The following is a 13476-nucleotide window of genomic DNA, read 5'->3' as shown; positions in this document are numbered from 1 at the left end:
ATATATATATATGTATAATATATATATGTGTGTGTGTGTGTGTGTGTGTGTGTGTGTGTGTGTGTGTGTGTGTGTGTGTGTGTGTGTGTGTATGTATAACATATATATATATATATATATATATATATATATCAATTATACATATATATATATGTATGTATGTATGTATGTATGCACGTATGTATGGATATACATGTGTGTGTATTTAAATATTCTCTCTCTCTCTCTCTCTCTCTCTCTCTCGTTTAGCAGAGTGAAAATAGCAACGCTTTTATAACTAGAAGAGTACGGAGATGTTGGGTCTATATCGATGCTAAACACGATGCTATTTTTGCTTTGCAACAACGGGTTCACTGTTGCTCAACAGCGAAACTAGCAACGCAATAAGCATTGCTGAGCAGCGAAAGTACTGCATAATAAAAAAAAGCTGGGGAGTCTCCCCCGTCTGCCCCAACTCTTTTTTTTCTAATGTAGACACAATAAAAAAAAGTACTGCATAATAAAAAAAAGCTGGGGCAAACTAGGGAGTCTGCACAGGACTCCCTCGTCTGCACCAACTCTTTTTTTTCTAATGTAGACACAATAAAACTAACATAACTTCAAATCATCATGGACAAGTGTAATGTAAAACTTGACAAATACCAAAAAGAAAAGACATTTGCAAACCATAGTTTTAGGAATGTCAAAATTCAATTACAATACTTAGCGCAATTACATAAGTGTATGTTTCCAAAAAACTCATATACAATAATAAAAACCTATGGAGCTAGGGGCTATCTAGATCTAATGTTGTGCAATTGGTATTGTTCCTTGCAGCTCTAGCCCCTTCGCTTTTCACATTTCCATTGCTACCCGGTATGAACATTTGAACCACTGTTTCTAGTTACATGATCCTTAAACACAATAAAACTAACATAAGTGAGAATTAGTTTTGCAAAAACAAAGAGGTTTAGGGTTTAGGAATGTACTTACTTTTGCAATGCTTGCCAAGAATCTCCTCCAGTAATAACAATATATCCTTTGTCTTGAACCCTATCAAATAGAGCTTGCAATCCCGTTGTAATGCAAAATCATATTCCTCTTGCGTAGGGGGGTGGTCCACTGCTTCAAGCTATAGACATACAAACAAATGAACATTTTAGAAAATTGTTATTTAAGATAACCTTCTTTAATTAAAAGATAAGATAAAATTTGAAGCTAATATATACTTACGAATATTGTTGGGATATCGATGACTCCTTCGTGTGTAACATCACGCCTCAAGTTATTTGCCATCTATCCAAGAAAAAACATAAACACTTAAAACTCTTATGCATAGGAAGCTACCAGCATGCGTTGGTTGCTATCGGCATGCATTGGTTGCTACCGGCTTCCATAGGTTGCTACCGGCATGCATAGGTTGCTACTGGCATGCGTAGGTTGCTACCGGCATGCCTAGGAAGCTACTGGCATGCATTGGTTGCTACCGGCTTCCATAGGTTGCTACCGGCATGCGTAGGTTGCTATTGGCATGCGTAGGTTGCTATCGGCATGCATTGGTTGCTACCGGCTTGCATAGGTTGCTACTACTGGCATGCGTAGGTTGCTACCGGCATGCCTAGGAAGCTATCGGCATGCATTGGTTGCTACCGGCTTCCATAGGTTGCTACCGGCATGCATAGGTTGCTACTGGCATGCGTAGGTTGCTACCGGCATGCCTAGGAAGCTACTGGCATGCGTAGGTTACTACCGGCTTGCATAGGGTGCTACTAGTAGGCATAGGTTGCTACCGACATGCACAGGTATCTACGGGCATACGTAGGAAGCTACTGGCATGCTACTGGCTTGCATTGGTTGCTACCGGCATGCATAGGAAGCTACCAGCATGCATTGCTTGCTATCAACTTCCATAGGTTGAGCTATCGACTTCCATAGGTTGCTACTGGCATGCATAGGAAGCTTCCGGCATGCGTAGGAAGCTACTGGCATGCATAGAAAGCTACCAGAATGCATTGGTTGCTATTGGCTTCCATAGGTTGCTACCGACATGCGCTGGAAGCTACCGGCATGCATTGGTTGCTACTGACATGCATTGGTTGTGCTACCACCGTGTGTTGATTGCTACCGGCTTCCATAGGTAGGTATCGGCATGCATAGGAAGGTACTGGCATGCATAGGTAGCTACCGGCATGCATAGAGCATGGAGTATGGGAAAATAAATAAACCCTGTATGTGTTGAAAACCTACAAAATCAAACTAAAATAAGGAAAAAATGTATTAATAACAAACCCTAATCTTAAAAGCCCTAAAACTTATAAACCTTATAAACATGTAAAAGCATGAAAGAAGAAACATACAAGAGAAAGAGAACTCTTGTGAGGCTTGTATGTGTTGAAAACTTACAAATTTAAACCTTGAAAACTTACAAAATTAAACCAAGTCAAGAAAAAAAAAGTATTAAGAAAAATCAAGATCTCTTACCATATGAAGCTTTAATGGAGAGCTCTTAATTAGAGAAAAAGAAGAAGGGAAAAAGAAGAAAAGAAAAACTTAAAAGAGAGAAAAGAGAAAGGAAATACTCAAAAGATAGCTTTCATGGAAAGCTTGTTTGCATAGGAGATAAACGAAAACAGTAGACATACCTTGCTTGAGCTTGAGGAGGATAGGGTAGGAGAGGTAAAAGTGATAGACAAGGCAAAAAAAAAAAAAACTCAGAGTATAAGTTTATTGTATTCAAAAGATAAAACTACGCGGAGACAAAAAAGATAGCTTTCATAGAAAGCTTGTTTGCATAGGAGATAAATGAAAATAGTAGACATACCTTGCTTGAGCTTGAGGAGGATAGGGTAGGAGAGGTAAAAGTGATAGACAAGGCAAAAGAAAAAAACTCAGAGTATAAGTTTATTGTATTTAAAAGATAAAACTACACAGAGACAAAAAAGCAGAATATTTTTACAGTATAGCAGCGTTTCTTCGCTGCTATAGACACTACTAGGCAACAATTTTTCGCTGTTAAACACGCTGCTCAGTTGCAAAAAAGTGATGCGGAGCAACGATAGATCACTGCTGAGCATCTTGAAAACCCCCGATATTTTCCTTCCAAAAACGCTGCTGCGCTCTTGAGGTGTTGTAGTGAATATAATATGATATAGATGTATGTATGTATCTATATATATGTGTGTGTGTATGTGTGTGTATATATATATAGATGTGTGTGTGTGCACAAATATATATAAATATATAAATACATACATATATACATACATATATATATATATATATATTATATAAAGAGTATATTGTGTATATATCTATAGCGGAGAGAGAGAGAGAGAGAGAGAGAGAGAGAGAGAGAGAGAGAATATATAAATAAACACACACACACACACACATACATACATACATACATACTTTTTATATTTATTATTTAAATGCATATATATTTATAGTATATATTTGTATGTGTATATGTGCATGTGCACGTGTGTGGGTGCGTGTGTGTTTTTATTATTAAATATGCCTATTTTTTATAATAATTAAATATTTATTATAAAAAGAGATACATATTTATTTTATACACACACATGTATATATTAAAGAATATATAAAAATATTTATATAAATATATATATATATACATACACACATGCATGCACACGCACACACACACACACACACATATAAATAAATAAACATATTTAGTATAATAAAAGATACACACACACACACACATAGTGTATGTGTGTGTGTGTGTGTGCATGCACACGCTTGTGTGTGTGTGTGTATGTATGTATGTATGTATGTATATATACATGTAAATATATAAATAAATAAATAAATTATTACACATATATACATATAAAAATATGTTTATATAATAAGCATTTGATTTTTATAAAATAAATAAACATATTTAATATAATAAATGTATAGTAAATATAAACTTATATATTTATTATGTAGGCAAATATAAATTCAATATGATAACATATGTTTATTATGTATGTATATATATATATATATATATATATATATATATATATATATATATATATATATATTACTATGTGTTAGATAAGACATAAACCTGCAAAAAACTAAGAGTACAAGATTATTGTATTCAAAAGATAAAACTAGGCAGTGGTAAAAGGAGTGGGATATTTTTACAGTATAGCAGCATTTTTCGCTGCTCTACACACTGCTGGGGACAATGAAATTTCGCTGCAAAAAGTGTTGCTTAGCAGCGAAAAAATGCTACAAAGCAACGATAAATCGTTGCTCATCATTGTAAAAATCCCTGATATTTTCCTTCCAAAAACGTTGCAAAAACGCTACTAAAAAACGTTGTTGTACTCGCGATATAATGTTGTGCCGACCCCAGTCTACCAACCCCACATAAACATTACCTGTGCTCTCATCAAAATGAAAAAGAATATTACTGTCATGCAGATCATTGTTCAAGAGATCCTTACCATGCATGTACTCAAGGGTTTCCAAGAGGCCATTAATGATTTGTAGGATGTAACTTCTAAATGTCCCTGTTGTGCCTACATTCTCTAGCACATTTACAAAAAACCTTGATCAAATAGATTCTCTAATAGAGAAAATAGAAGCATTTAAGGGCATACTTCACTAATTAACTCCTCTATAGATTAAGCGCGGGCATTCAACAACTTGCACTTCTTGCTATTCTACAAGCAAGTTGATGACCTTGGGCTAGCAAACAATAGCTCACAGCTCTCCACAATCCCATCAAATGTGGCATTACCTAGAATTCTAATCCACAGCCTCTACTATGACCTTCTCCTCTACTACAAACAGTTCCACTTCACATCCATCTTTACAAGCCAGGCATAGGTCTTGATCCAGGGCAGGGTCCGCTACAAAGCGAAGCAAAAGCAAAGCGAGCAGCTCGTCGTGGAGGCGATGCTTGGAAACAGACCAAAGGATGTGTGGGCCACCGGTCGCCTGCGAGAGAGTCATCGCCGTGGCCTACCAGAAGGACCCGCAAGAGTGGGCCAGACCCATGTCCTATGTGCATGTGCATGTGTCATAGGCACTAACATATGTGAGCAACGATTTAGACCATTCACTAATTGACCCGCCACCGAAGGTTTGTCTGAGAGCGGGTCTTATACAAAGCCAAAGCCTATCTCTCAAGAGCTTATACTTCTTTTATACAAAGCATGCTTTTCCTAGCTCCTATTTGGAGATTAGAAACAATGCTGAGGGAAAACCTACACATTTCTCGAAAGCTTTTAAAAACAAAAACATGATTTCTGTCTCCTGAGGCCCTTTCCAAAAGCAATCTTACTATCTACTTATAACCCATTTTATTTCTTTGTGTGAGGAGACGGACTTGGGGATGTGTGGTGAGCAAGGATTGAACATGGGACCTCATTCTTCTTAGCTTTATCCCTTAAACCAACCCCACCACACCTTGTGTTTGTAATCATCATAACCTTATATATATACCATGAAATAATAAATGCACAACCACTCGCTATCTATGAAGCTTCGCAAACAGAAAGGGAGTGAGGAAGAGGTATTTAAATCTACTCATAACCCTTTTTATTTCTTTGTGAGGAGATGGTACTCAAATAAGGATTCATATCTGGGGAAAGGACTTGGGGATGTTGTGTGGTGATGAGCAGAGATTGAACATGGGACCTCGTTCTCTTCCCTCGAACAAACCTCACCACAGCTTGTGTGTGTGTGTGTGTGTGTATTCATCATAACCTTAAAAATAACACAGAGATGTAATCAAGGATCTACTTGAAGAAAGGCTTATATATATATATATATATATATATATATATATATATATATATATATATATATATATATATATTAATGCGCAAGGACCCAAAAAGGAAAAAAAAAGGAAGAAAAAAGAAAAAGTACCCGCGGCGGTTACCCTCGTCTCTAAATCACACGGTGCATTTAAGAGGGGGTTCAAGTGGGATCGACGGTTGAGGGGGCCCGATTTTGGGCGGGGTCGATCTGGGCCGTCGGATCCCCGAAAGTAAACTAGGGCCAAAAAAAAACTCGGCCTGTGAAGTAAACTAGGGATCCTAGTTTACTTCGCAGGCCGAGTTTTTTTTTTTGAAAAACTCGGCCTGTGAAGTAAACTAGGATCCCTAGTTTACTTTATAGGCTGAGTTTTTTTTGTGATGTCCGCACTTGGCCTCTGAAGTAAACTAGGATCCTTCACCTCCCCTAGTTTATAAAAGATCTAGGGCCACCCCACAGTAAAGTCAGGGGCTTACCAAATTGCCTAGTTTACTCCAGTTCTCGAGTTTGGACTTATAATTTTTTTGCCTGTCTCAAATTGCAAAAGAATGGATTTGAACCCACGACGTGCCGCTAGGGAGGCCATAGTCTTACCATTAAGCTATAATTTCTGCTAGCTAGTTTGTTCGGCCTTTATTAATATATGTGCGCAGCAGCCCTACTTGCGGGGATCCGACGGCCCGGATCGGCCCCGCCCAAAATCGGGCCCCCTCAGCCACCATCGATCCCACTTGAACCCCCTCTTAAATGCACCGTGCCTTTTAGACATGAGGCGTGGCCTCGTGTCTAAAAGGCACGGTGCATTTAAGAGGGGGTTCAAGTGGGATCGATGGCTGAGGGGGCCCGATTTTGGGCGGGGCCGATCCGGGCCGTCGGATCCCCGAAAGTAAACTAGGGTCCGAAAGTAAACTAGGGCTACCGCGCACATATATTAATAAAGGCCGAACAAACTAGCTAGCATAAATTATAGCCTAATGGTAAGACTATGGCCTCCCTAGCGGCACCTCGTGTCTAAAAGGCACGGTGCATTTAAGAGGGGGTTCAAGTGGGATCGATGGCTGAGGGGGCCCGATTTTGGGCGGGGCCGATCTGGGCCGTCGGATCCCCGAAAGTAAATTAGGGTCCGAAAGTAAACTAGGGCTGCCGCGCACATATATTAATAAAGGCTGAACAAACTAGCTAGCAGAAATTATAGCCTAATGGTAAGACTATGGCCTCCCTAGCAGCACGTCGTGGGTTCAAATCCATTCCTTTGCAATTTGAGACTTAGGCAAAAAAATTATAAGTCCAAACTCGAGAACTAGAGTAAACTAGGCAATTTGGCAAGCCCCCGACTTTACTGCAAGGTGGCCCTAGATCTTTTATAAACTAGGGGAGGTGAAGGATCCTAGTTTACTTCAGAGGCCAAGTGCGGACATCACAAAAAAAACTCAGCCTATGAAGTAAACTAGGGATCCTAGTTTACTTCACAGGCCGAGTTTTTCACAACAAAAAAAAACTCAGCCTATGAAGTAAACTAGGGATCCTAGTTTACTTCACAGGCCGAGCTTTTCACAAAAAACAAAACTCGGCCTGCGAAGTAAACTAGGATCCCTAGTTTACTTCACAGGCTGAGTTTTTTTTCGGCCCTAGTTTACTTTCGGGGATCCGACGGCCTAGATCGGCCCCGTTGATCCCACTTGAACCCCCTCTTAAATGCACCGTGTGATTTAGAGACGAGGGTTACCGTGGGTACTTTTTCTTTTTTCTTCCTTTTTTTTTTCCCTTTTTGGGTCCTTGCGCATTTATATATATATATATATATATATAAGCCTTTCTTCAAGTAGAGCCTTGATTACATCTCTGTGTTATTTTTAAGGTTATGATGAATACACACACACACACACACACACACACACACACAAGCTATGGTGAGGTTGGTTCGAGGGAAGAGAACGAGGTCCCATGTTCAATCTCTACTCATCACCACACAACATCCCCAAGTCCTTTCCCCAGATATGAATCCTTATTTGAGTACCATCTCCTCACAAAGAAATAAAAAGGGTTATGAGTAGATTTAAATACCTCTTCCTCACTCCCTTTCTGTTTGCGAAGCTTCATAGATAGCGAGTGGTTATGCATTTATTATTTCATGGTATATATATATACACCAATAGAGCCTTTGTGTTATTAAGGTTATGATGATTACAAACACAAGGTGTGGTGGGGTTGGTTTAAAGGAGAAAGCTAAGAAGACTGAGGTTCCATGTTCAATCCTTGCTCACCACACATCCCCAAGTCCGTCTCCTCACAAAGAAATAAAATGGGTTATGAGTAGATAGTAAGATTGCTTTTGGAAAGGGCCTCAGGAGACAGAAATCATGTTTTTGTTTTTAAAAGCTTTCGAGAAATGTGTAGGTTTTCCCTCAGCATTGTTTCTAATCTCCAAATAGGAGCTAGGAAAAGCATGCTTTGTATAAAAGAAGTATAAGCTCTTGAGAGACAAGCTTTGGCTTTGTATAAGACCCGCTCTTAGACAAACCTTCGGTGGCGGGTCAATTAGTGAATGGTCTAAATCGTTGCTCACATATGTTAGTGCCTATGACACATGCACATGCACATAGGACATGGGTCTGGCCCACTCTTGCGGGTCCCTCTGGTAGGCCACGGCGATGGCTCTCTTGCAGGTGGCCCACACATCCTTTGGTCCGTTTCCAAGCATCGCCTCCACGATGAGCTGCTCGCTTTGCTTTTGCTTCGCTTTGTAGCGGACCCTGCCCTGGATCAAGACCTATGCCTGGCTTGTAAAGATGGATGTGAAGTGGAACTGTTTGTAGTAGAGGAGAAGGTCATAGTAGAGGCTGTGGATTTGAATTCTAGGTAATGCCACATTTGATGGGATTGTGGAGAGCTGTGAGCTATTGTTTGCTATCCCAAGGTCATCAACTTGCTTGTAGAATAGCAAGAAGTGCAGGTTGTTGAATGCCCGCGCTTAATCTATAGAGGAGTTAATTAGTGAAGTATGCCCTTAAATGCTTCTATTTTCTCTATTAGAGAATCTATTTGATCAAGGTTTTTTGTAAATGTGCTAGAGAATGTAGGCACAACAGGGACATTTAGAAGTTACATCCTACAAATCATTAATGGCCTCTTGGAAACCCTTGAGTACATGCATGGTAAGGATCTCTTGCACAATGATCTGCATGACAGTAATATTCTTTTTCATTTTGATGAGAGCACAGGTAATGTTTATGTGGGGTTGGTAGACTGGGGTCGGCACAACATTATATCGCGAGTACAACAACGTTTTTTTGTAGCATTTTTGCAACGTTTTTGGAAGGAAAATATCGGGGATTTTCACAATGATGAGCAACGATTTATCGTTGCTTTGTAGCATTTTTTCGCTGCTAAGCAACACTTTTTGCAGCGAAATTTCATTGTCCCCAGCTGTGTGTAGAGCAGCGAAAAAATGCTGCTATACTGTAAAATTATCCCGCTCCTTTTACCACTGCGTAGTTTTATCTTTTGAATACAATAATCTTGTACTCTTAGTTTCTTTGTAGGTTTATGCCTTATCTATCACTTCTACCTCTCCTACCCTTTCCTCCTCAAGCTCAAGCAAGGTATGTCTACTCTTTTCATTTATCTCCTATGCGCAAACAAGCTTTCCATGAAAGCTTTCTTTTGAGTATTTTCTTTCTCTTTCCTCTCTTTTAAGTTTTTCTTTTCTTCTTTTTTCCTTCGTATTGAAGCTTAACCATTATGAGTACTTTCCCTTTTTTTGTTTTCCTTAATTAAGAGCGCTTAGGTGGAAGCAAGACTATAAACGGTACACCAAACCGCACCTTATGGACATGTTAGTAAGTGGCCTAACACATGAATCCAAACTATTTAAACATTTTATATGCATTAGGTTTAGTTCAAAAATTTTAAACGTTAGTTAATAGTTTACTTCATGTATTTGCTGTAGGAAAGCTTATATAAGAGGTTTCTTCCATTGGTATAACAATAGAAGGATACGGCACTCTAATTTCTACTACAAGATTAAGCATGTATGTAGAGGTCTTTGTGATTTTTCTATTTATTATTGTATGCCTGATGATATGCAAATGATAAGGAAACATTACAAAGAAATTGGTCATGGATGTTGTTATTAAAAAACATTTTTTTCAGGGGACTTGGTCAATTTTTCATCACAAGGAGGAGTGTCCTCTATTGTGAGGTCAATAGATGGTCCTTTTTTGGTGTGCATGGCATGTTGCTCCTTGTTTCACCTCCTACTTGAAAGACGTGATATTCTAATGAGATCTCTTTATTAAGAATGAAATTGGGTTCTTCTCCACGAGGTCTTACAGAGTTGATAGGTATCAGATCAGTAACATCTTTCAAAGTAGTTGGTAGCTCCGTTGCATGCGTCGAGCTGTGAACAAGCATGATAAACTCAGAGAGATGTATAAGGATATGACTCTAGATGAACTAAGGATATGACTCTAGATGAACTAAGCACTACACTCCTAGAAAAGTTAAAGGTAAAAGAGGTGAAGGACACACCCATGAACCAACATTTATATACTTGACCAAGAGTTGGTTTGGTGCTCAATATGCCGACAAAATCACACCTGCAATGAGTATCCTCAGTTGGAGGCCTTTCTCATTGATGTAGTATTGCGCACATTACATGCGACTTGGGAACTATGATACAAGTATGTTGTTTAGGCTAGACCTTAGGAGGAATTACTTTTATCATATGTATGAATCCTTAGTCTATTTTTGGGGACTTTTCATATCTTAGAAGTTAAAAAGTCGTTGGTTCTTGAAAAGGGAGAAGGCTTTTCAGTTATGGACGTTCTTGATACTAGGCGGATTTTCTGTGTAGCTATGGGACATTTCTGAATGCAAGATGCAGTTTGTCAGTCTATCTGTCTTATTCCTGTTTCTTGTACTTTGCATATTCAGTGTCTTTAGTGTAGATACAATGTAGTAGTGATCTAAGAGGAATGTGTATGTTTTGAAACTGAAGTTCTGTGTGTGTGAGGATTTTCTTGGTCTGACAAGAGTCATCTAAAATGACAGTTCCTATGTGACAATTTCCAGTGCAAAAACTACTTAGCTGCTATGAGCAAAAGTAAACACTGGCGATTCACGGTGGTTTCAACCACAATGGTTGATTAGGATGGAGCCTACAATAGGAGCATGCAAAGCAAATGTTGTAGATTCAGGCACTGCTGTGCAGATTCAGGTGCTGTTTCGAAATCAGATTCAGGAGGCGAAATCAAATTCAGGAGGCGAAATCAGATTTAGGAGGGGCAAAATCTGATTCAGACATAATCAAGCTGTGTAGAAGATTGAAGAAGAATCAGTTTGTCTATTTTTAAGAAAGGGTGTAATTCGAATGACGGTGCTTATGAAGGGTGTTCAAGGTCGAGTTTGCTTTCTTCTGTAAGGGGGATGAGTGCCAAGAAGATGCCGAGTAGCAGTTATGGTGGCGGTTACAATGGCAGTTATGGTTCTTGGAAGTCAGATGCTGAATGGTAATACATTATGGAGAATTCACAATAGCCTTCATATTCTTATTTTGTAAGATCAGTAGTAAGGCGGCAAGGTTCATAGCAAGGAGGATCATGGCGGATATTAGCAGTATGGCAGATTTTGACAGTGCAGTTTGACAACACAGTTTGATAGTTTTTTTGATTTGCAGACTGAATCTACTTTGTAGCCAGAAGGTAACTTTTATGGCAATTTTTTCAAGGAGAAATCATAATATTATCAATTTAAAATATTTCAATCAATTTAAGCAACCAATTAAATGAACTTTGTGGATCCCATACTATAGCATCCGTGGCTCTCCGTTTAGAAAATTTAATGGGTCTCGGATTGGTGTGGTGTATCTTTCTTGAGGGCTAAATATGATTGTTGTATTTTAATTATGTGAGTGTGTCATGGGGGGTAAGAAGAAGAAGAAAAAATGTGAGGTTTGCATGAGTCGGAAGCATGAGGTAGAGGATTGTCCATGTGCAATTGATGAGTGCTCAAATAAAGATGCATGTAGGAAATGGTGTATGGTTGATCTATGCACAAAGTTTCATAAAATCATCCATAAAGTGCATAAAGCATCATCTTGGGAGGAAATGGAGACTGCATTTGAAAGGTTGGCGGATTTTGAGGATGACTTAGTGAATGCATATGAATGGTTAGCTGATCACAAAGGAGACAAGCAAAGGTCATGTTCAAGTAGGAAAAGCATTGGGAAGTTACAAAGAGCATGTGAGAAGTTGAGAGATGCACATGAGGATGAGTTCAATGGGGAATCAAGTGATGATGATGACATTTGGGTTGGCATGGAGATTGAAATCCATCAAGTGGGGAAACCAAAGATGGAGGAGAAGGAGGTTGGCCAAGAGAGCCTAGAAGAGCCCCTATAGATACCCCTACTAACCTACCACTAGAGTATGCTCATGAAGTGGAAGAGGAAGATTCATTGCTCAACATTAGGTTACATGTCACTTGCATCTGAGGAATGTTGTGAGGAGAAGCAGATCATACATAGCAATGATGTTGTTCATGTCATTCAAAGGGCAATTGAAGAGGTAGATACCAAGATGAATGAAGAGGAGGATGTGATTCAGTTGTTTTTAGGTTCCATGGATGATGTGTGTGGAATTACAGATAAAGAATCAACTCAGGAGGAATTCCCGGAAATCAGATTTGCTGAAGAGGATTTTTTGGCAGATATGTTAGTTCAAGAAGAATTTCCACGAGAAAGATCCGCACAGGAGGATTTGCAACCAAAAGATATTACAGAATTGATATTTGAACCCTATAAACAGATTTTGCAATAAAAAAACTAGTGGAAGGAATTTTCAGCAAGCAGGTGTATTTTAGAGGAATATGGCGGAACAAGAGCAAAATCCGTTCTTGTACATCAAAGCATGGTTGTTGGGAGATAATTGTTATGGTCACATTTCAGGTGCTGCAAGAATACCAAAGGAGTTTTCACATGCTAATTTTGATAGTTGGTGGATTCAAGCGGATTTTTTGACTAATATAAGTGATATTGCGGATGATCAGGGATATCAGAATTTTAACTCTGAATGTTTTGAAGGACATATTTTGATGTCACAAGTTGATATTCAGCAAGGAGATGTTTCAGTTTTGCAAAGAATTTGAACAAGTGGATTGATTTTTGGTCTGAATCAAATACAGGTCTTATGGATCAAATTGAGCAGGAGGATTGTCAAGAGCAAGTTGTTACAGAGTACAAAGCAGGTTTGATGAATGTGAGGCAGGTTTTACCAATCTAATTATGTCAAAACAGGTGTGGAGGATTAGATCAGATTCAAGGCAAAATTATGATGCAGAATTTTTATATGTTTTGGAAGTGTTATCTGATTTGACAGTCAGGTTTCTTTCATTCTGTTTGACAAGGGAGTATGGTCCAATTTTCAAAATGTGGAGGAAGCATATTTTCAATGTCAAGGTAGGAAGTCAGATCAACAAAAATGCAGCAGTGTAGCAGATTAGTCAGAAATCAGTGGAGGATTATGTTGCAAATGGAAAGTTGGTAGATAGCGCCGTGAGGACGATGGGCTTCCTCGTACCAATCTATTTCCAATCGAAAAAAAAAGAGATAGTAATAATAATAAAAGGAATAACTTGGACGGCGGGTCCTGTGTCTCCGGGGGCTACACAAAACCATGCTATGTGAACACACCGGTGATTCGAAGA

This window comes from Cibotium barometz, chromosome 17 (genome assembly GCF_041138505.1).
Source record: "Cibotium barometz isolate CiBa-2024 chromosome 17, ASM4113850v1, whole genome shotgun sequence".
Lineage (NCBI taxonomy): Eukaryota > Viridiplantae > Streptophyta > Polypodiopsida > Cyatheales > Cibotiaceae > Cibotium > Cibotium barometz.
The sequence above is the reverse complement of the archived record's forward strand: the minus strand, read 5'-3'. Positions refer to the sequence as shown.